Source organism: Octopus sinensis, linkage group LG9, assembly GCF_006345805.1.
Source record: "Octopus sinensis linkage group LG9, ASM634580v1, whole genome shotgun sequence".
Taxonomy (NCBI): Eukaryota; Metazoa; Mollusca; class Cephalopoda; order Octopoda; family Octopodidae; genus Octopus; species Octopus sinensis.
The window spans coordinates 21584202-21609817 of NC_043005.1; the positions used below are offsets into that span (position 1 = coordinate 21584202).

At 35.5% G+C, this 25616-nt stretch overlaps 1 protein-coding gene and 1 long non-coding RNA gene across 2 annotated transcripts in view; one reads left to right on the forward strand and one right to left on the reverse strand.

The window, feature by feature from the left end:
* Positions 1-25616, forward strand: part of LOC115215518 — a 530737-nt gene that overhangs the window by 64803 nt on the left and 440318 nt on the right. The window lies entirely within an intron of this gene.
* Positions 14228-24694, reverse strand: LOC118764794. Its single transcript, XR_005000600.1, has 3 exons — positions 24682-24694; positions 24465-24466; positions 14228-14343 (listed from the first exon to the last, which is right to left on the reverse strand). It is a non-coding gene; the product is annotated as an uncharacterized LOC118764794 (long non-coding RNA).

Genomic DNA, 25616 nt, shown 5'->3' on the forward strand with positions numbered 1-25616 from the left:
TGACTACACTGGATATCCTAAACCTGGCATTGATGTTTTCTACAGGCTATTGGTTGTTTGATTAGCTGCACATTCAAAAAACACCCTTCTACTCTGTGCACCATTGTAGACTGCATATGCATGCTATTATGGACTACAACCAATATGCCTAAATGGAATATATAATCAGAGATTACACTATGTTCATGCAATTCTTGATCTGTTGCTGACTTATGTCATTTAGTTGTTTCATTATTATATTGCATAATTGTACTTGCCACCTCTTCTTATGCATAACATCTCTGTGTCTGTGTGTCCGATTTATCTATTTGTACTTAAATGGTTGTGTATCTGTGCACGATTACATACATCTATGTGCCTATTCATATACACTTATATAGATGTGGAAGTATCTATGTACAGAAATGTGTTTCAGTGTATGTGTGAGCATATAAACCTATGAAGAGGCACCTACAGATGTCTGTAAATGTGCCTAAGTATACATATAGATATATACGAAGGACTGTGTAAGTATATATGTGTGCCAGGCCATACATGTGTGTGTTTGTATGAGCATATGTACATGTTCCAGGCTATTTATATGTGGGTCTTTGTACATCCATATCTACTAACAGTGATATGTAATAACCATTTTTGCTGTATTATGTATTTGCTTCTTTTCGTATCTCATCCTTTTTATCAAGCTTCTATAAGAATGAAACAGCCTCCCTTAACTTGCCATTTCTATCTACGAAGAACAAAAAGAAACCATGCAGTAATAAGTTGTGTGAAACTGAGTTTATTTTAAGGAGACACCTCTTGAAATCACCTGAGGAAACACAGCTACACTGAGGGAACCTAAAACAGCTGTGTAGTATCCCACCTGCAAGGGATCAATGCTAGATGGGTCAACATGATTGTAGTGATCAATAGAGATTCTTATATCTTCCATCTATCTCATTAATTACATACCCAACGAACGCTAAGCCAGCGAATGTGCATTATCAGCAAACTACCAGATGTATACCATACAACTTATTAACTACAAACTAACAACATTTATATATAGTTAAGAAACTATTATCACAAATATTGGTAACATCAACAATAATTATAATTATTCTTGCTAATGATGGAGAGAAAGAATCTCTAGAGCATCAGACAAACTATGTTGGGTATTTGTTCTGGACATATAGCTTTTCAGTTCAAATCCAGCTAATATCAAATCTGTATTTCTGGGGCCAATAAAATAAAATACCAGTCAAGTTTAAGAGTCAATTTTATTGATTAACTTCTGCCTCAAGGATTTGTTTTTTTTCTACGTTAGAAATCATTGTTTTTTTTTGGTGTTTACATTTGTCTCAATCTTCCTTTAATTCCAGTTTCTAAGATCTATTTTGTGAAAGTAAAAAGTGCCATTCTGGATGTACCTGGAAAAACTTTGATGAGTAAGAAAGATGTAACAGCAGAAGTCTGTGCAGAAAAATGTTTGTCTGACAAAAATTGTTTATCATTTGAAATAAAGGGAAAAAGTGGAAAATGCTATTTATCAAAGGAAACTGCAGCTTCCTCCAAGAAAATAAAAGCAGCCAAAAGCAAAGATTACTACCAACGAGTAAATGGTAATTATTCTTTGTGTTTCTATTTTCTAGTTTTACTGAAATTTGTGATTCCATTTCTATGTTATAATACAGTCTATTCCAATAGAACATCCACTTTTAAGTGGGGATAGATATTATTTCTTAATATATTATATATATATATATATATATATATATATATAAGCAATTTTAGGAACTGTAAATACTGTTAGGGCATTCACGTATGACATTTCACATATTTAACACTTTTCTGTATGTTTTCGATTGTTTCTTTTGTGTGTGTGTGTGTGTGAAAAGAAATTCTTGTCATTTTCTTTCAATCCTGAATGCTAGTAGTAGGGGTAGAAGGAGGAGGGGGAGGAAGCTGAGGAGGAGGAACAGTAATTTCAAATTTTGAGCAACTTCCACTTCCACACCAGAATAGAGTTCAACCTAAAGGTCTCAATGAACATGGCCAGGAACTTTTTATCCTGTATTAGACACCATTTCTCAGGCACACACAAATATCACAAGCTTATGAATATGCATAGTGTTAAAGTTTGTTACCCTTCCAGCATTGTATGTTACAACAGGAAATGCATACTCATATCCAGCCTTTATTCATGATGCCTAGTTATAACTGTCAAAATCCATCCACTTCTCTGCTGGAAGAATTCTACCTTTTTATGTCAGTGGTATATAGGGCAACCTTCACTCCAACTGATGGTTTCTATGTGAATTATATGAGACTTACAGCCAGTGATTTCATGGAAAGTTTCACTCAACTTATATACTCTTTTATGTTCATGTACAGGGAAAAGTCCACCTCACTGTACTCTTTCATTTGGAGTCTACCCAGCATAATCTGAAGCTTACTTACCAAATCCTAATCTTTTCCTACCAGAGCATTTAATTCCAGTCTTTGTTTTTCTAATCCATAGAAGATGAAAAACACATACACAATGTGTACATAGACAAGTGGGGGAGATGAATATGTATGTGTATAGATATATATGTGTGTGATTGGGTATGCATATATATGTAGCTATGTAGTTGTGTATATTTTCTTGTATGTATGCATATTGCTTTTGAGGCTTTCCAGTAAGATTTTAGTCAAAGTTAAAAGCTTGTTCTTCAACAAAATATTTCAATTCAAACATACCTACCTCTCTGCCTACATATATGTCAATGTACATACATACATGCATACTTTCATATGTTTATGTATGTATTAATGTGTGTCTTCAAAAGAACTGTGTAAGGCCAAATTGATTCACTGTCACATGAGTGAATCCTTTTGCCAAAAATGATACCAAGTTGACAGAAAACCCTAGGCACCTTGCTTGCGTAAATGTTATGTACAATCATAACATAAGATGTCAAAACCAATGATTTTAAGTCCACTTACATAGGTGACTAATTAACAACCAACTGGAAAGAAGGGCATGTGTGCTTTTCTTTAAGATTAAATGGCTTTAAGAACACTTGACACAGTGGCTAAACATCTGTTGGTCAGCAGTTAGACAATACTAAATTAATCCAATAGAAAAAGGATATACAAATGATACACAACTTAAATTTTGAGTCTGAAGATGTGTTAAAACTCACATGAATTACAAGTTGTCATTTTGCAGATCAATTATTTGTTTATAATAAATTGTCCATTTAAAACAAATTATGCACCAGATGCTATATAATATTTAATGTGGTTGGGTGTATAAAATGTATTTCTTATTTTCTTTCTTCTCTTTTCTAGCTGAGGACGATATTTTAAAATTTGAAAGCACTCTCATACCAGGAGAAGATACATTTAAACGGCTGAAAAATATGACCTTAAAGGAGTGTGACCATGCTTGTCATCAAACTCCAGGATGTAACTCTTATGAGTATAATGAGAAAGCTATCTTCTGTGATCGAAGTAATGCGACTCACTTGGCTCATGACCTTGAACCAGATCAAAAGGGTTGGGATACTTACGTCATTAACCCAGGTCAGTAAAATGTTTTCATTTCATTTTACTATACATGTGCTTGCATGTATGTATGTGTTTGTGTGTATTTACATATACATACATGTGTTTGTGCAATATATATATATATGCATGTCTGTATTTATGTCTATATATGTGTATGTATATATATATATATATATATATATATATATAAATTTAAAATAATAAGGGTGAAAAATTGAATATTAATTTGATTAATATCAATTTAAAACCAGTGGTATAGCTTATTTAAAAATTTGAAGTTTCAGAAAAAATTACATTACATATATATAAAAAGGATGACCTGTAAGTGGACATCCATTATGCTAGAAGAAGATCTGCTATGGTCTTACCACTAAGAAAGGAATGTTCTCAAGAAAATTTAGCAAATGCCAGAATGTAAGCGAGCAAGATAAATGAAAAGATACAATATATAGATTAATGACAAACCAAGTTTCGTTGTTAATGCTTATGTAATCATTTATGTAATCATCTGCAAACTCATCAGTGTGATCGTCTTTACAAATATAATTTGCAGAACTATACATGAGATGTCTGCATGAGTTTGAACATTGTGTGTATATATATATATATATATACATACATACATCATCATCATCATCATTTAACGTCCGCTTTCCATGCTAGCATGGGTTGGACGGTTCAACTGGGGTCTGGGGAGCCCGAAAGCTGCACCAGTCCAGTCAGATCTGGCAGTGTTTCTACAGCTGGATGCCCTTCCTAACGCCAACCACTCCGAGAGTGTAGTGGGTGATTTTATGTGCCACCGACACAGGTGCCAGGCGAGGCTGGCAAACGGCCACGCTCGGATGGTTATATATATATATATATATATATACACACACACACACACACACACACACATAATCACACATATATACATACATATATATATATACATACATAGATACATATATATATACATTATATATATATATATACTTTTATATATATATATATACTTATATAGATATATATAAACTCATATATTATCTGAAGTGTACAGTATTATATATCCTTTGCAGCTGAGCTTACCAATCAGTTTCACGCTAGGGGTACAATGGAGTGTTAGGTAACAATTGAATTATATATATATATATATATATACATATATTGAAATAATCTGGGTAAAAAACACCTTGTATGCTTTCTCAAGCTCTTTTATGGGTATCAGCTACCAAATACTATCATAAAGTGAGATATCTGTCACTGGATAGAAATACTGAAATAAAAATCTGTAGAGTTTATACAAAAGTAAATGAGGGAAGAGTGATTGAACATGCTTTATTACATACCAGAACAATTGTTGCAACACATAACAATCAACTGTTCATTTCTGAATGTTAAATATATAACAAACAACATGCTGTATTAATTGCAGCTATTCACCAACACCAGCAAATGCTTTTGCTCAGGTGAGTATAATAAAAAAAACATCATTAAATCAGATTTTCATTTCACTCATGATATATTCACACCTAAACACTATTTTTAGCAATCTATTGACAAAATGAATAAAAACAAAGAACAAAACAGAAATTAATGAAAAGAGAGGAAAGAAAATCAAAACAAAGATCCCTTATCTGATGGTCAATGTGGAAGCAAGGGATAGATGAGTGGTTAGTGAGAGCTAGACAAACCATCTACAGGGAAGCTGCCGGTAAGATGTAGGTTTGTAACGGGCATAGCAATGAATTCAGTGAACAAGTAAGGGTTCACTAAGGATCAGTTCTCAGCCCCACCTTGTTTATCATAGTCCTTCAGGCCTTAACAGAGAAATTTAAGAGCTCCCCTATGCTTATGACCTTGATCTTATGTTGAATCACTACCTGACCTTGAGAAGAAATTTCAAGTGTGGAAGCAAGGCCTGAAATCTAAGGGCCTTAGAGTTAATTTAGCAAAAAACAAAGTCCTAGTAAGTAGGAAAACAGACAAATCACAAGGCCCCTTAGAGAGATGGCACGGTTCGATGTATAAGAAGTGTGTTGTTAGAAATTCCGTATGCTCTACCTAGAGCAAGTTTTGGACACATACGAGGTGTGACAGTATCACAGGAAGGTTAACAGAGAATATAATCTTTGTATGTGGCAAATGTGCGAATACAACAATCACTAAAAATGCACAGACAATAGACTTGCTCAAATGCTCGGAGGAATCATCAGAAATAGTAGGTAGCCTCTGTTACCTAGGTGACAAAGTTAGCAGTGGAGGAGAATGTTCTGAAAGTGAAGTTGCTATAATAAGAACAGGCTGGGCGAAGTTTACTTTTGTTGGTAACTAAAGGCCTCTCCCTCAGTGTGAAAGGCAGATTGCATGATACCTGTGTACATACAGCTATACTACACGACAGTGAAACATGGGCTTTGACTATAGAGGAGTTCTGAAAGCTTGAAAGAATTGATGCTAGCATGCTCCACTAGATGAGTAATGTCAATTTGCACATCATATGTGTGAAAGAGAGAAGACTGTGTTGGTTTAGTTATGAGATAGGTATGGACATGTCAACCTCTCCTAGGCTGGCACCATGATGAAATACACCCAGTACACTCTGCAAAGTGGTTGGTGTTAAGAAACCCAGCCAAATATAACAAGAAAGTGAGAAGTGGGGCTACCACCATGGTTTGAAAAGCAGCAACTTTGAATAAGAGGTGACTCAGGTTTATTCAACTTGTCAAGTTTGTACAGAAGCATATTATGGATTATAAATTATAGTTTATAAATGTAACATTCTTCTCTCTACTTTGTGTTTCATACAATACTCTGTAGTATTCAGAAGCAAACTGTGCATTTACTACTCAATCAGAAGTACAAGTGAAATTCACTCTGGTTATCTTTTGATTACCACTCATCAATATAGTGAGCCAAGCTGAATGATCAAAAAATAATTTGCCTGGATTTTACCATGACTGTGCCTTTGTGTTGAGTGTGAGTGCATGTGTTATGTATGTATGTATGTATGTATGTATGTATGTATGTATGTATGTATGTATGTATGTATGTATGTATGTATGTATGTATGTATGTATGTATGTACGTATGTTTGTATGTATGTATGTATGTATGTATGTATGTATGTATGTATGTATGTATGTATACATGCATTAAGTATGTATGACTATGCACATACACTTATTTGTATGTATATGTACATATACAGGATTATGCACAAATTATGCATGAGTGTAAATTTCTTTCAATGAATGTCTTAATATCTGAAATTCTAAATATTTCAAATACATATATGTGTATGTGTTTAAAGTACATGTGTATGTATTTGTATTTATATCTATGTGCAAATTACTTTCATTTGATTCACTCAATACCTTTCATTCTCCTCATTCTCACCTGCTTTATTTCCTCATTTTCACCCTCTTCAATATACTCACAACTAATATCAATTTCTCTTTTCAATTTCAGCTTATGCACGTATTGACTGTGGGCCTCCCAAAGACATTGTTGATACATTAAAGTCCTACAAAACTACTGCCTATAAATCTGAAGTACTCTATACTTGCTCAGATGGAATACAACTAAAGTCAATATGTCAAAAGGACAACAAATGGACTCCAGTAGCATCTTCCTGTAAAGGTAACATAAATGCCTTCCTTCCTATTGCCTCTGACTAAGTAATTTTGTTAAATTTTTCTGTTAAATACTGGCTGGCACCATTACTATTTCCATGGTGTTTGCAGCTGGTGGGAAGAAGAGAGGAAGGTATCCTCAAGCAAGAGGCTTCTTCAGATGCTTGCAATGTAGAGGATTCAATTAACATTACCAAAGAGCCTGATGATGCTATTAAACTTGATGATGGATTAAGTTTACTGACCAAGAAATTGAAGGCTAGAAACTTGTCACCAGATGTATTTCAAAAAATTTCCATCCAGTAATTTTCATCCACAAGGATTCATTGTGAAGCAGATTTTTAACCACACCCACAAAACTCTAGCAATACAAAATTCTTGCTAAGTAAACTTATTAGCTCATTAGCTATACTTCACCTCATCTTGACACATTTTTCTCTTAATTTCTTATTTAACCTTTCTCACCCATATTTTATATCATCATCCAAAACTCAGTACAATTTAATGCCTTGAGTCATTCTTCACTAAGACTCTGCAATCCTCTGAAATAAACTTGTGCTTCTTTTGCTCTCTCTCAATTCTGCACCCTTGATTATAACAAAATTACTAATAATAATTAATTTGCACACAAAGCCAAAAATCTTTGATGGACAGGTATTGTCATCACCATTACCCTTACAATTTGACTGAAATCCAAGGATTAGTGTCCTCTCCAATTATTGTACACTGACCAAGTTTTATGCACTCAGGTCTCCATCCACTCTTGCCATTTTTCTGCTAATTTCACCTTCATTTCAATAATTTCCCTTGAGGACAGTACTTTCCACATCATCCTCACTTGCTTTACAAGTGAAACTTTAAAAATACAGACAAGGGTGTTTACACAAGTGGAAAGTCAATGTCATTCGACCATTCAACTTCACACACCAATCACCCTCTTTCTGTATAGCTATGAAACAGAGGAAAACTGCCTTCTCCATCCTGTTAAAGGAGGTCAACTTGTTATCTTTATGATGGACTTGACTAACAGCCACATCCATCCCCCATACAACAACAACAGATATATTTAACTCCATAAATCAGCAATACTTGGATGTTGAATTAGTGCATGCAAAATGGTTTTGTTTTATTGCCTGAATATCAAACAGCCTCTCTGATGGTACTTATATGACTGGAGTCCTTTGGTAGCTCTGCCAAACCAAGAACTTCAGAAAGTTGTCTATAGTATTCCCTGACAAAATGTCCTCCAAAACACAACTTAGCAGTTCGTTGTTCATCAATACTCAGGACAGCCCTAAGAATGTCAGCACTCTATCCCTCCACTAACACTCAATGGATTGCTAGAGTGGAACATCCTCCAATCCCTTTGCCCAGATCAGATTTGATCCTGCATTCTATATCTTCTGAAATCCTGAAATACACTTTTTAAAGATCGTTCGGAATGATCAAGGGAGATATTGTTTATAGTTCTAACACATTATATGCCCAGATAGGGCCTTTCATAATAGCTGGTAAATTTCAGATTTATTATCACAAGCTAAATTATTTCACACAGTTTATCTTCTGGTGTAATTTGTTGCCTTATTCAACACCACCACCTGGCCTTTGAGTGGTCTTGGTGATGGTGATGGACACTATTTGATCCAATCTTAATATATCTATTACAGTTGCAAACATTCATATTGACCAAGAGTTGCTCAGGCTGAGCATGAACCACTTTAATCTCATGTATGTAGGAGAGAATGTGACCTGAGAATTTCATGGCTAAGTGGTTTCTGCCAGGGATAGCTTATGAAAGCATATAAATACCATCTCATTGTAATCAATTATGTATTCTTTTGTTTAGGTACATGGCTGAACAAAGTTAGAGAAAGCATTGAGACTGTGTGGTATTCATGTCTTTCTCAATGGCACTAGCTGTCTATGTAACATGAACTGATTTAGACTGAGAATGAAACATTGATCATTGACTCACACCACTCAATCCAAAATTTATACTAAAAGAATAACTGTGGAAAAATACTGAGAGTCATTTCCTGCATGGGGAACATACAGAAAAATGGCTACTTTTTGAATGAAAATATGATTAATTAAAATTTTACTCTAATTCATCATTAAAATAGAGAGTCGGATCAAAAAATTTAGATGACACAACCATATAAACATAATTGCTATTTCTCTTCCTGTAATTAAAATTTAGTGAATTCAAATTTCTTTGCTTACTATATTAAGTTGTGAGAATCCACATTTACTACATTCTCTTACTTGTTTCAATCATTTGACTGCAGCCATGCTGAAGCACCACCTTTAGTCGAACAAATTGACCCCCAGGATTGCCGAACCACTAAGTTACAGGGGACATGAGCACACCAACATCAGTTATCAAGCAATAGTGTGGGGACAAACACAGAAACACACACACACACACATATATATATATATATATATATATATATATATATGATGATCTTCTTTCAGTTTCTATCTACCAAATCCACTCACAAGGCTTTGGTCAGCCTGAGGTTATAGTAGAAGACATTTGCTTAAGGTGCCATGCAGTGGGACTGAACCAGAAATCATGTGGTTGAGAAGCAAGCTTCTTACCTCACAGCCACTCCTGCACCTATATATATAGAATTGTTGTTATTGTTATTTTTCATTCACCTAAATTTTACTTTAACTTTAGATCCTCAGCTCCATTTTGTGAAAATAAAAGATGCAGCTCTGGATGTACCTGGGAAAAAATTGTTGGATAAGCAAGATGTAACAGCAGATGAATGTGCAGAAAAGTGTCTGTCTGATGAAAGTTGTTTATCATTTGAAATAACCAAAGGAAATAGAAAATGTTACTTATCAGAGAAATCTGCAGTCACCTCCAAGAAATTAAAGGGAAACAAAGACAGAGATTACTATCAACGAGTAAAACGTAATTATTTTTTGGTATTTTATTACTGGAATTCTCTTTTCTATTATTTCTGGAATTTGTGACTCGGTTTGTACTTCACACTATATAGACCCCAATTTCTGTAAAGGCATTGACAGGTTTACCTATAAGGCCAGATATACACAAATTCCAGAAATAAGCAATATTAGGAAATGTAAATACTGATAAGACATTCTCATACAACTTTTATTCACCTTGAACAATTTGATGAATGTTTTTGATTGTTTTTTTATGTAAGAAAGGAAATTCTTTTTGTTTTTCTTCAACCTGAGGAGTAGTGGTGGTGGTGGTGGTAGCATTAGCAATAACAGCAGCTTTTTCTTCATTTCTCCATGTTAGCGCCACTTAGTACTGTTACAACACAATGTCTTGGCTCTAGTTTTTGTCCTTCATTATCCAGTATTCAAAATAACAGAAAATGAATTACCAGTTTATGTAGTTGTATATTTCCTATATTTTCTCATGGTTAATGTAGCAAGATACCCTTCCTACCATCAACCATTACACTAAATGAAGTGAGTATAGTTTCCCCATGTGTGTGCAGAGTGATATATTTATTACTTTATAACAAATCAGAGACATGAAAATGAAGCAACAAACATAAGATCCCATCCTTGAACAAGGACAAAAGACAGATTGACATACACACACACACACACACACACACACACACACACACACACACACACACACACACACACACCATGTATACATATATGTACATCTACAGATCTATCTTCTATACACATAAAAAACATAAACACATACACGTACACACACACTCTCACACATGTGTGTATATACACACTCATACAAAGATACATACATATACATACATACATCTATTACATGCGAAAAAGCAAGCAAGAGAAATAATATTCTTAAGATTATAAATCTGGAAAAGTACAGAACAAGTTATTACACTTTGAAAGGTTCAGGACATGTTATTACATTTAGTAAAGTACAGAAGAGAATTTTTATTTAAAGTATTGCAGCTGAGGATAAAATTTCAAATAGAATATTTAGATTTAGAAAATATTAGCTTTTATTAAAACTAGAAATTTTATTACAACTTATTACTTCTATTTATTATTACTCAGGCTCCCCAGACCCCAGTTGAACCGTCCAACCCATGCTAGCATGGAAAGCGGACGTTAAATGATGATGATGATGTTACTTCTATTAAAAATATAAAATAACTTAAAATATTTTTTGCACTTTAAAAAAATTCTTTTTTTTCCTGTTAATTAACAATTAGCAATTTGAAAATAGGTTATAAAAATAATAGTAGTACATTATTAGTAAGTACAATAAATAGAATAATACAAAAATTAGTTATATATTACAGTAAAATCTACCCATGGCAACAAATTCACAGTAAAATTTGCTTGTGTTATTGCCTAAATTCTTGCCAAGTCTTCACAGTTTTAGTCTTGACCTAATGTCTATTTTTTACATAATGAATTTGCCTACCATACATACTATTCTACTTTGCATAAAACTTTAGCTATAATTGTACTTCTGTTTCTAATTTTTTAAGTATTCTAGTGTGTCAATATTTTAACAAAATGATGATACCTTTTTTAATTACGTTACTTTGTAAATTAAAATCAAATAATTTTTAATATTCAAATTTTATCCTTAGCTGCAATATTTTAATAAAAATTTTCTTGTTCTGTACTTTACCAGATGTAATAAGCTGTCCTGTACTTTTCCAGGTTTATAATCTTAAGAATATTATTTCTCTTGCTTGCATTTTTCCATGTAATCCATGATTTTTTTCCAGGGTATGCTATTATGCTAATTAATAATGTGTCAATAATTTAAGATTTTACCTCATTGAAAATTGTCTATCATTTAAACTGACATAATTAAATTAATTGCAAATTATCAGTGTCATTGATAATTTTTTTCCTTACCTCATTGATGCCAGCGACATCTATTAAAAGTCCCCTTATAGAACTATATTCATAAAAAAGTGTAGAGTTGTATCATCACCCCCAAATTTGAGAAGCAAACACTCACAACTTTTTTATTTTGAAATTTTATTGCATGAGACTGATACCATGAAATTCCTCAAATTGTGCTCTATCAGTTAAGCTTAATCAAAATATAGTTTGTTTTTAAAATACAAAAATTAATTATACTTAAATCCAACTTTTTGCCTTACTTATATTTTTTTCATGAAATTTTTACCTCACAACTTTTTTGATACAAATTTGTTTTGCATGAAACCAAAACTATGAAATTTCTCTAACATTGAAGCTAATTTGCTTTTAAAATAAAAAAAGTTATTTAGATCTAAGCATAATTGGTGGCATTACTTACTCTCCTATAATGTTACTACAAATTTTGATGTAAACTTTTTTCTACTGGATCAAATCTCAATATATTTTTATGCCAAAATCTAGCTAGGGACCAGTTCTCTTCAAAAATGTTAACAGTTTTCAATTTGGTTAAGAACTGAATTAGCGAGGAAGCTCTGAAAGATACTGCGTGTGAGTAAATTGCAACCTTAAGAATATTATTCAACTACTACCATAGTTGGATGATTAACTACTACTGTAGTTGAATGATATACATCTACATATACATATACCCAGATGAACATATATATATATGTATTTGCATATATATGTATACATACACAATTACATATATATGTATACACATACACACTCACACACACACATATATATTGGGTCATCCCATAAATAATGCGGTTTTTTATACTTCTTTTATTTTTCAAAATTAAGATAAAGTTTTTTTTAAATCTAAAATATACTCTCTTTTTTTACAATGCTCTTCCATTTTATGATGTTCTTTATCTGATAGACTTGCAAGGCCTCTCTTCCAAAATTCACCTATCCATGTTAAAAAAATACTCCTCCAATACTGTTCTGACCTTGTCTACAGAATTCTTATTTTTTTCTATCCAAATGATTTTGAAGGCTGCAGAATAAATGATAATCAGATGGGGCAATGTCCAGCAAATATGGTGTGTCGGTCATCTTCACTGTATGTGGCCAAGCATTCCCTTATGGAAGAACACCTTTCATCTTGAAACCAATGATGGTTGTTTTCCTTCTAGTGCTGACTTAAGCCACTCAAGCTACTTACAATAGATCTCTTTTGTTATCATTTTGTTTGAGTTTAAATGTTCAAAGTGGACTCAGCCTTTCATATCCCACTAAATAGCTAACAACACCTTACATGGGTGAGACCTCTAGCCTGGAGTACCAGTGTTTCTCCTTTCTCTACCCACCGTCTTCAGCTTTTGACATTTTTATACAGAACCCATTACTCGTTGCCAATCACTATTCAAAAAAGGCTCATTCATGAGTTATGACAGCAAAGAAGAGCACACATTCACTTCCTGCATGCGATTAGACTCAGAAAGTTTACAAGGGACTCATTGACTCAATTTACTAACTTTTCTAATGACACACAGGTGGCCAGGTGTCAATGAATGGTTGAATGGCTAAATCCAAGCTTTTCTGCTAGTTCCACAACAGTTACAATGGGATTTTGTTCCACCAAGGTTTGCAGAGCATCCTCATCAAGCTTTACATATTTCAGGATGAGGCTCATCTTCTAGGCTGTAATTTCCGGCTCAGAATTACTAGAGCCACCATTGACTCTGACTTATTCATATTGTCCGATCCCCATATAATGCATTAATATCCTTTCACTTTCCATTGCATTGTTGCCTTTATTGAACTCATAATGCAAAATATACTGAATAAGCTTCTTTGTCACTTTCATTATAGCTTCAAAAAAATAACTGGCAAAATCAACTTGCACTCTTCAAAACTTTCACTAAGAATTTGTACAAGGTAAAATTACTACCTGCTTTTATAGCTTGATACAGGTAGTTTACCCCACTCCTCCTCCAACTTCTAGTTCATGCAATTGAAAAAATTGCATTATTTATGGGATAACCCGATATATATCATGATCATCATCAAATGTCTTCCATGCATGCATGGATAGAACAGTTCACAGGAGTTGGCCAAGTAGAAAAACTACCCTATGCTACAGTGTCTGTTTTGGCAGGGTTTTTATGGCTAGATGCTCTTCCTAACACCAACCACTCTGCAGAGTGGACTCAGTACTTTTTACGTGGCACTAGCACAGCCAAGATAAGTTTTGGTATGATTTTTACAGCTGGATGCCCTTCCAAATGCCAACCACTTTACAGTGTGGACTGGATGCATTTTGTATAGTCCCAGCACTGGCAGTGTCACCCTGTAGCTCACAAGACAAGGGATTATGAGAAAGGCAGGGGAATTTGTGGAGGGGAGCTTGTGCCAGAGGATGAAATGTTAAAGGAGGTCAAAGAGACAAACAGGCAAAAACAGGTGTCTTGCTATAATGGAGGGGGCACTAGAGGAGGTGATCCAATATCAGATGATGAAAGGTTAAAGTGTGACAGAGAAATAGGGTAGCAGAAACAGATGTCCTACTATAGCAGACGTACATGGTTACCCACTGAGAAACAGAGAGAGAGAGAGAGTGACCAAGAATGAGGACAGAAATAGGCGTGCTGCTGTAGAAGGAAGAGTAAGGGGGAGAGAGAGAGAGAGAGAGAGTAGGAAACAGCAAAAGTGTAAGATAGCTAGAGAGAGATGGTGAAGTGCCAGGGTATACTCTCAAGTAACAAGGATCAGAGTATAGATATGATGGTAGAGTAAAGAAAAGAGAGGTATGAAGGTCATAATATATGCAGTCTTGTGTTGCCAAGAAGGCACAAGTAGGGAGTGGGGATTACAGTGACTGGTGGAAACCTAGGTAGAGGGCAGCAAGGGTAGGAAAGGGGATTGGAAGATAATCTTAGTTTATGAAGAAGAAAAGTGTTGAAGAGAAAGATACTATTTAGAAGAGGAAATGTAGTTCGGTTTCTTGGGTAGGGTGTGTTAAAAGTTTGCTGTTACATGTGGATGGGACACAACCCTTCTAGCACTTAGTTACATTGATGTGGGTGGGTCTTCTCTAGAATCTTATATCACCAAACATTTCTGTCCATTGTCATTTCCTCCATAATCCCCAACATCCTAAGATCAGTCCTCACTACTTCATCCCAAAGAAGATGTTTGCCAATGTCCTGCAGCATGAAGATCAGAGACTTCAGGTATTCCAGATTGTGAGACAGTGTGTCAGAGAGAATCGAGATATTGTGGAAGAGAAATGTGTATGGATGGTCAATGGTATGCTTGCACCTAGTGACGTGGACAAGAAAGAGGCATAGGAAGGTTACAATGCAAGGCTAATGAAAGTGGAGAAGAATGGGATAAAGGGAGTCACCTTCATGTAAACCCAGCAGAGGGGCCAGCTATACTAGCGGAGAGCAGTATAGTAGATAAGGCAATTAAAGATACAAAAACAGTGATAACTCATGGTTCATCTGGAGTTGCTGCTAAGATGCACAAAATATCTTGTGAAATAGGATCCAGAATAGTCACCTGCATAGTTAATCAGGTTATTCAGGAAGGTGTAATGCCCACTGACTGGTGTAGCAGCATTATTGTTAGCTGCTACAAGGGTAAGGGAGATACTTTAGATAGAAGCTATTACAGAGGCATCAAACTTCTAGACCAGGTGAGAAAAATTATGGAGTTATGGCCCAATTAATTAGAAGCAGAAGTAGGGTAGATGAAATGCAGTGTGGCTTTGCCCTGGAGAGAAGCACTACTGGTGCTATTTTCATAGTCTGGCAACTGCACAAGAAATCTTTAGTCAAGAATAAACCATTATAATTTGCATTTACTGGTCTAGAGAAAGCCTTTGATAGAGTGCCTAGCTGTTTGATATAGTGGACTCTGAGGAGGCTAGGAATAGAGGAGCGACTTGTGAAAGCTGCACATGTACGGGGGAGCTCTCAGTAAAGTGAGAGTTTACTACAAGTAGATCAAAGAATTTAGTGTACATGTAGATGTTCATCAAGGCTCAGTCTTCAGTCCTCTACATTTCATCATTGTCCTCGAGGCCATTACAGACAAATTCAAGATTGGCAACCCCTGGGAAATACTATGTGCTGATGATCTTGCCCTTCTGTATCAGAGCTAGGATAGAAAATCCATGTGTGGAAGCAAAACCTGAAATTTAAAGGCCTTAAGGTTAACTTAGCAAAGACTAAAGTTTTAGTAAGCAAGAAAATAGACAGAAACCTACACACTTCAAGCCCTGCTAGATTTGTATGAAAGGTGTTGGCAGAAACTCAATACAGTGTACCCAGTGTAAGCTATGGACGGGCACACAAGATGTGCATTGGAAAATTCAGAAGTTTATCTGAGAAAGTAGTGTTTGTGGAAGATGCACTGGATCCATAAAAACTACAGATGCTAAAGAGATTGATTGTCTCAAATAACCTGGTGACTCATTAGAAATAGTGTTTATTTTATGCTACCTAGGGGACCAAATTAGTAGAGGGAGAGGATATACAGATAGTGTAATAGCTAGAATCTGAATAGGAGGGGGAAATTCAGAGAGCTTTTACCTTTGTTGGCCACCAAAGATTTCTCTCTCTGAGTGAAAGGAAGATTGTATAATGCATAAATATGGACAGCAATTTTACATGGTCATGAGATGAAGGCCCCGAATGTAGGGGAAATATGAATGTGAGAGAGGAATGAGTCTAGTATGCTCTGCTGGATATGTAATGTAAGTGTTCATGTTCAACAGTGCTAGTGTATTAAGTGGGAAGTTAGATTTAAGAGGAAGTAGTTGCAGTGTTCTAGAGAGAAAAATTCACTGGTTAGATCATGTGATGTAGATAAATGCTGACAGCTTCATAAAGAAGTGCTGTTCTCTCAAAGTAGATGGATTATGTGAAAGAAGAAGACACAGGAAACCATGGGACAAAATACTGAGGGACAACTTCAGGATAGAAACTTTCAGATGAGAGGACAATGGTCTGAAATACCTGGCTCCTTACTATACTCAAGAAAACCTGTCCTCCACAGCAGAAGTGTTAAGGCCACATCACCTAGGGAGGAAAGTTAGCCTGCAGGAGTCATTTGCTGATGACATAAAAAACAATCATGCAGGTACCATGTAAAAGCACTCACGCTGTTGCCTTGTTAAAAGCACCCAGCACTTACTATACAGTGGTTGGTGTTAGGAAGGGCATATAGCTGTAGAAACTGAGCCAAATCAGACTGGATCCTGGTGCAGCTCTCTAGCTCACCAGCTCTGGTCAAACCATATAGCCCATGCCAAGATGGAAAATGGACATTAAATGGACTTGCTGAACTTGCTGGCTTGTACCAAAATATGAAACTGAAATTTATTTTCTTCTTTCAATTTTGTTTCTATTTCTTGCTGAGTGTCCTCCAGACACCTAGAGCAAAGAAACACAGCATTTCAGTTGAAAGGTCATTAAAATAAACATATCAGTTGTTCACTAACAAAATCAAATAAAGTCAAGTATAAAAAATTATTTACATGAATGGTAGCCATTCTCACAGTGACTGCTCTTTCCAATACATGTGATGTACCAATAAAAACAATCTTTTGGACTTCTTACAGGGATGGTAAGCTAGGGGTCATTCTCAATATTTTTCAGTTCCGTTTTTGATCATTCCTACTGCTCCTGCAATCACTGGTATTGTAACAGCTGCAAGATGCTACATTTTATTAATTTCACTGAGCAAATCTTTATATTTTCTGAGGTTGTCAAATTCTTTTGCAGAAATATTATGATCAATAAGGGATACTCATGTCAATCAATAAACAAACTTTATTATTTTCGACTTTTACAACAATGTCCACTTTATTAGCTTTGTAGTTCTGTCTTTTTGTATAAGAAAGACACAAAGGATCATAACATTTTCTCCCAGTTACAGCCTAAGGATGATGCTTATACTTGTCAACAGTTTCAATTTTATAATGCTGACATATTGACTTGTGTAAATGCTGCTCAACTCATGTCTTAATTTATCATTATTATTATTATTATTACTATTCTTATTGCTGTTGCTTTTGTTATTATTTTTCTTAATGTAAACCCCTGTGGTTAATGAAGAAATTATTATTATTATTTAAGATGTCACACTAATAAAAATAATAATAATAAAAATAATAACAACAACAACAACAACAACAATTATTCTAACTGGTCATGCATTGTTTATCTTGATATGAGTTCACTATGTTGTGCACATATGGTTGGGATGCATGTGCCTGGTGTACTCCTATCAGATGGGTAGTTATGATGGGTATACTGGGCTTCATATATTTTACCCGTGTCACTTTGATGGCATGCACTGCTCTCTCACTCAATAATAATGTTAAAAATAATAATAATAATAATAATAATAATAATAATAATAATAACAATAATGATAATAATAATAATGACATGACAAAGTCGAGCAATATTTACATAAGCCAATATGTCAGTGTTATAAAATCAAAATTGTTGATAAGTGTTATAAGCATCATCCTAAGGTTGTAATTGGGAGGAAAAAATATTTTTTATTATTAATATTATTATTATTATTCAGTAGTTTTATTTTTATAGCGTGCTTTCACTTCACTACCGAGCGCAGCTCTGTGTGCCTTGGGTATGTGCTGTGATTTGTTGTGATGCTCTGATGGTTATTGTATGGAAAGTGTTCTGCGTAGGATGTGTGCAGTGCCTAGTAGTGCAATTTTCTGTATGTTATTTGTGTTTGTAAGTCCTAGTGTTTTAGTTATGTATTTGTCTGAATATTTTTTTATCATGCCTAATGCACCTACTATGATAGGAATTGTTTCTGTTTTCAGATTCCACATTCTAGTTACCTCTATTTCCAGGTCTTTGTATTTTGAGAGTTTCTCCATTTCTTTTAGAGACACATTGTCATCTGCCGGTATTGATACATCAATTAGAAAGCATTTTTTTTCTTCATGATCTCTGACAACTATATCTGGTCTGTTGGCCTTAATTTCTCTATCTGTGTGTATCGGCATATCCCAGAGTATGGTAGCTTTCTCGTTTTCTGTGACCTTTTCTGGTGTGTGCCTATACCATCTTTTTTCTGTTGTTATTCCATAATGTTGGCATAGCTTCCAATGTATGTAGGTTCCAACTCTGTCATGTCTGTGAATATATTCCTTCTTAGCCAGGACTGGGCAGCTAGAGATAATATGATTTATTGTTTCTTGTCCATCTCCACATATTCTGCAGTTACTTGTAATATTTCTTTTCATTACATGTTTTTGGTAATTTCTGGTGGGGAGGCTTTGGTCTTGTGCTGCAATTAAAAATCCCTCTGTTTCTGCTTTGAGTCCTGAGCTTCTCAACCATTGCTGGGATTTTTCTTTGTCTATTTTTTTTGCGTTTAGTTTAGTGCAGTATTTACCATGAAGGGGCTTTTCTTGCCATCGTTTTATCATGGTTCGTTGCTGTTCTAATTTTAGTTTGGATTTCATTTGTTTTATAGCTTTTGTTGTTTCTTCATCATCTTCTTCTTCTTCTTCTTCTTCGTGTTTATTAGGTGGTATGATATTATTATTATTATTATTATTATTATTATTATTATTATTATTATTATTATTCAGGCATCAAGTTGGCGGAATAATTGGCATACCAGGCAAAATGTTCAGTGGCATTTTGTCCGTCTTTTCATTCTGAGTTCAAATTCCACAGAGGTTGACTTAGCATTTTATCCTTTTGGGATCAATGAAATAAATACCAGTTATGCACTGGGCTAAATGTAATTAACTATCTCGTCCCTAAATTTCAGGCCTTGTGCCTATAGTAGAAATGATTATTATTATTCAGGTGGCAAGCTGGCTGAATCATTAGCATGCTAGGCAAAATGCTTAGCGGCATTTCGTCCATCTTTACATTTTGAGTTCAAATTCCACTGTGGTCAGCTTTGCCTTTCATCCCTTCAGAGTCAATAAAATAAGTACCAGTTGAGTATTGGGGTCAATGTAATCAACTTTTCTCCTCCCACAAAATTGCTGGCCTTGTACTAAAAGTTTGAAATTTTTATTATTATTATTATATTATTATTATTATTATTATTATTCAGGCATCAAGTTGGCGGAATAATTGGCATACCAGGCAAAATGTTCAGTGGCATTTTGTCCGTCTTTTCATTCTGAGTTCAAATTCCACAGAGGTTGACTTAGCATTTTATCCTTTTGGGATCAATGAAATAAATACCAGTTATGCACTGGGCTAAATGTAATTAACTATCTCGTCCCTAAATTTCAGGCCTTGTGCCTATAGTAGAAATGATTATTATTATTCAGGTGGCAAGCTGGCTGAATCATTAGCATGCTAGGCAAAATGCTTAGCGGCATTTCGTCCATCTTTACATTTTGAGTTCAAATTCCACTGTGGTCAGCTTTGCCTTTCATCCCTTCAGAGTCAATAAAATAAGTACCAGTTGAGTATTGGGGTCAATGTAATCAACTTTTCTCCTCCCACAAAATTGCTGGCCTTGTACTAAAAGTTTGAAATTTTTATTATTATTATTATAAATATTATTATTATCATTATTATTATTATTATTATTTTGTAGGTAATAATGTAGAAATATAAGCTACTGAAATTTTGAACAAATATTACAAAACCATCTGGTGCATTGTTTTATAAATGGACAGTATGTTACAGAATCTAGAAAATTACTTTTCAGCTTAGGACGCACTTCAAAGAATGAATATGTATTCTAGTACATCAGCTTGTCTGAATGTTTCAGTTGTAGGTAATCCCTTTGTACATCTGTCTTCTGAAGGCCTGCTTTTCTTTAAGATTGAATGGCTATAGCACATGATATGTTTAGGGGATTGTCAATCCTACAAAATACACCATGAGACGAAATGTGTACAAATATATTGTCTACACTGTATGTATGGAGACAAACTTTCAGAAACAAGTTAGAAAAATGTTCTATAACTCTGATTGAGACATCATTTTATTGATCAATTATTTTCTTTTTATTTCGGTCATATGACTGAGGACATGCTGAAGCACTGTTTTCTAGCCAAAGAAATTGACACCTGCACTTATTCTTTGTAAGCCTGATCTGAACTCTAAGTTACAGAGACATAATCACACCAACATCAGGGAGACGGACACCAAGACACACATATAAACACACACACATATATATATATATATATATATATATATATATATATATACATATATACACACACACATATATATATATATATATATATATATATATATATACAACAGGCTTCTTTCAGTTTCTGTCTACCAAATCAACTCACAAGGCTTTGGTCAGCCTGAGGCTAAAGTAGATGCCACGCAGCGGGACTGAACCCAGAATCATGTGGTTGGAAAGTAAGCTTCTTACCACACAGCCTAGAAAATCATGCACCACATGCTTTTCAATATTTAATACATGTGTGTGATATGCATGTGATATGTATTTGTGATTGGTTAGTGAATGACTATGAAATATATCTCTTGTGTTTTTCTTCCTTGGCAGTTGAGGACAAGCCTGTTGTGATGAAAAAAGTTAGTGTACCAAGAAGTGCTTCTCTAGGAGAGCTTAAGAATGTGAACTTAAAGGAGTGTAATGAAGCTTGCGATCAGTATTTGCGATGTAACTCTTATCAGTACAATGTGAAAGATAAGTTATGTGATCTGAGTGATGCGACTCAGTTGAATAATGAACTTAAACCCAATGATGGAAGCTGGGACTTATTTATAGTTACCCCAGGTTAGTAGAATGTTTTCACCTTATTTATTGTGTGCATGTCCATGTATTTATAGATAAATACGTGTGTGCGTTCAGAAAATAGATGTTAAAAGATGATGATGCTGATAATGATGATATATATATATATATATATAATATATATATATATATTTATATATATATATATATATATACATGTATATATATATATATATACATATATATATATATATATATATAACTACAGAGGTATCAAACTGCTGGATCAGGTAATGAAAGTCACAGAGAGGGTCATAGCCCATCTCATCAGGAGAGAGTCTGTTTAGATGAGATGTAGTTCGGTTTTGTGCTGGGTAGAAGCACCACTGATGCCATATTCATGGTTCGACAACTGCAGGAGAAATACCTAGCCAAAGATAAACCCCTATACTTAGCTTTTGTGGACTTTGAGAAAGCCTTTGACTCGGTCCCCCGATCCCTTATCTAGTGGGCGATGCAGAAACTGGAGATTGACGAATGGTTAATAAGGGCTGTACAGGCCTTTTACAGGGAGGCTGTTCGTAAGGTTAGGATTGGCAATGAGTACAGTGAAGAATTCCGGGTAGAAGTTGGTGTCCACCAAGGCTCAGCCCTCAGTCCCCTTCTGTTCATCATAGTCCTCCAGGCAATAACAGAGGAATTTAAGATGGGTTGTCCCTGGGAGCTCCTCTATGCTGATGACCTAGCCCTCGTAGCAGAATAACTACTGGAACTAGAGAACAAATTTCATGTGTGGAAGCTAGGTTTAGAATCAAAAGGCCTTAGATTTAATGTAGCTAAGACCAAAGTTCTAGTAAGTAGGAAGGCAAACTCACCACACACAGGATGGCCTGCTGCGCTTGAGGAGACCTATTGTGTCAAGTTCATCAACATCAAAATAAAAATCGTATGCATATTGTAGTTGTGATACCCGTGCTGGTGGCACGTAGGGCCTCAAAGAGGAAATGACGAAGACCAAGACCCCTGAGATATGCTGTCACTGTGAAGACCTGACAAATTAAGTGAGTTCATGGCTTGCAGGGCGGCCTGCTGTGCTAACCTTGGGATCGTAGAGTGACCTGCTGTTCTTGAGGAGACCTATTGAGTCAAGTACGTCAACATCAAAATAAAAATCAAATGGAAATTGTAGTTAAGACACCCAAGCCGGTGACACATAAAAAGCACCATCTGAATGTGGCAGATGCCAGTGCCACCTGACTGGCCTCCATGTCTGTGACACGTAAAAGCACCAACTGATTGTGGCTGTTTGCTAGCCTGCTCTGGCCCCTGTGCCGGTGGCACGTAAAAAACACCCACTACACTCATGGAGTGGTCGGTGTTAGGAAGGGCATCCAGCTGTAGAAACACTGCCAAATCAGACTAGAGCCTGGTGCAGTCTCCATGGCTTACCAGACTCTGGTCAAACCGTCCAACCCATGCTAGCATGGAAAACAAGTGTTAAACGATGATGATGATATATATATATATATATATATATATATATATAAGATAGTGTACATTTAAATTAAACACAAGAGAAAACTGCCCTCAACAGACAGTTTTCACATGCTAGAAGAAGTTGTCAAAATGACCAGAACCACATTTAAGAGCAATCTTCAAAAGGAATGAAAAATAAAAACTTTTAAAGATTGCTCTTAAATGTGGTTTTAGTCATTTTGACCACTTCTTCTAGAGTGAAAGAATTGCCTGTTGAGGGCAGTTTTCTCTTGTGCTTAAATGTACACTATTTCATATTTGAGAATATGTTGTCTATTGACTTTTTATACATGCTAGTCCACTGGTGGTGAATTTTCAAAAAATAACTCACTACCCTATATATATATTTTATATATATATATATATCATAATCATCATCATCATCATTAACCCAGGTCAGTACTGTGTTTTGATATTATTTAGTGTGTGCATATCTGTGTGTATGTGTATATACATATATGTGTGTGTGTGCGGAAAACAGGCATTAAAAGATGATGATGCTATATATGAGATCTGATCAATAAGTATCCGGACTGGTGCTATAAAATCAAAACTATAATAGGTACCAATTTCAAATTTGATCACCTTTAAAGTACTCTCCTTTGGAGGCCACACACTTAATCCAGCATTGTTTCCATTGATGGAACTCCTTTTCTCTGTTAATCAGCAGTTGCCTCATCACATTCAAATGGATTTCCTCAACATTTGAATTCTTACTTTCAAGCAAGATTTGATTTTTGTAAAGTGGGAAAAGTTGAAAGGGGCAATATCTGGGAAATATGGTGGCTGTCAGACCTGGGGAATGCTGTGCCTAGCTAAAAACTGCTGCACAAGCTGCGCTGAATGGGCAGGTGCATTGTCAGCTGGAAGCAGTTTTGGCACAGACTTGGCAGACATGTGTCTCACACTTAAATCTTCATTGATAATGGACTGAACTCAACTGTAACTAATCTGCACACCCTCTAGTAACTCACAGATGGTGATTTGATGATTTACCTTCACAGCTGCATGCACATCTATGATGTTTTGCTCAGTTCTGTTGGTTGCAACTTATCATAGGACTCTGAGCTAACCTCACCAAGATTTTGGCAAAATTTGATGTAGATTCATGATCAATGCAATGATCATACGCTACACACGCTCCTTCCAGACACTGCTGTAAACAGCATAAGTTAGCTAGGATGTTACAACTTAGTGCACATTCACAGCAGACTCCACAGTCAATCTGTGCCAAGTGGTTTCACTCTGCAGGCTTTCACTTCATCACTATGGCAACTGTCCAGATACTTATTGATCAAACCACTTATATGTGTGTGTGTGTGTGTGTATATATATATATATATATATATATGAGGTGCGTTCATTAACGATTTCCCCTGACTCACTTCCAGTTAGAGCAGGAAACGAAACTTGCACAGGTATAATCATACATATCTCTACATGTCACATTGTAAACTGCAGCTTTCCACTAGTATTCATTTCTCTTTTGCAGTTGCTAAAGTGGGCTAAGGTGTGTTAAGAGAGGCAGTTGAATGCCGATCAGTGATCAGGTTCTTATATTTGAAAGGTTGTACACCAAAAGAGACTTTCGAAACAAGTTTATGGTGACGATGCACCATCATACGATATAGTCAAGCACTAGCATCACCGGTTCAAATGTGGTCAGACACTGGTGGAAACTGCTTCAATTCCTGGATGACCACATTCTGCCATTGGTGGCAACATCATCCATAAAGTGGGAGCTGCAATTTTGGAAGATCGCCACACAACTATTTGGCAACTAGCCTAAGAAGTGAAGATAAGTATAGGAATCATGGAAGAAGTCATTCACAACCATTTGCACATGCAGAAGTTGTCTACACAATGGATTCTCCAGATGCTCACATCTTTTCAGAAGCAGGAATGAGTCAATTGCTCCCAGGCTCTTTTGGCAATGTGCCAAGAAAACGAGAACTTTTTTGGCAGACTTATCACTCAAGATAAAACATGGGTCCATCACTATGATCCTGAGACTAAAGTACAGTCGAAGCAATAGAAGCATGATAACTCACCACCACCAAAGAAGGCTTGTGAACAACCCTCAACAGGCAAGGTGATGCTCACAGTCTTTTGGGACTAGTGTGGAGTAGTGATGATGGGTTTTCTGGTGAAGGGAACTGCAATTAACAGGGCATATTATGCTTCTCTTCTGCAGAAATTGTGGGACGCTATCAAAGCAGAGAATCATGGCATGCTGACCAAAGGAGTCTGCCACCTCCAAGACAGCACCCCAGTTCTCTATGCACATATTGCCCAGATGAAAGCACGCTCCTGCTACTATGAAATCCTTCTTCATCCCCC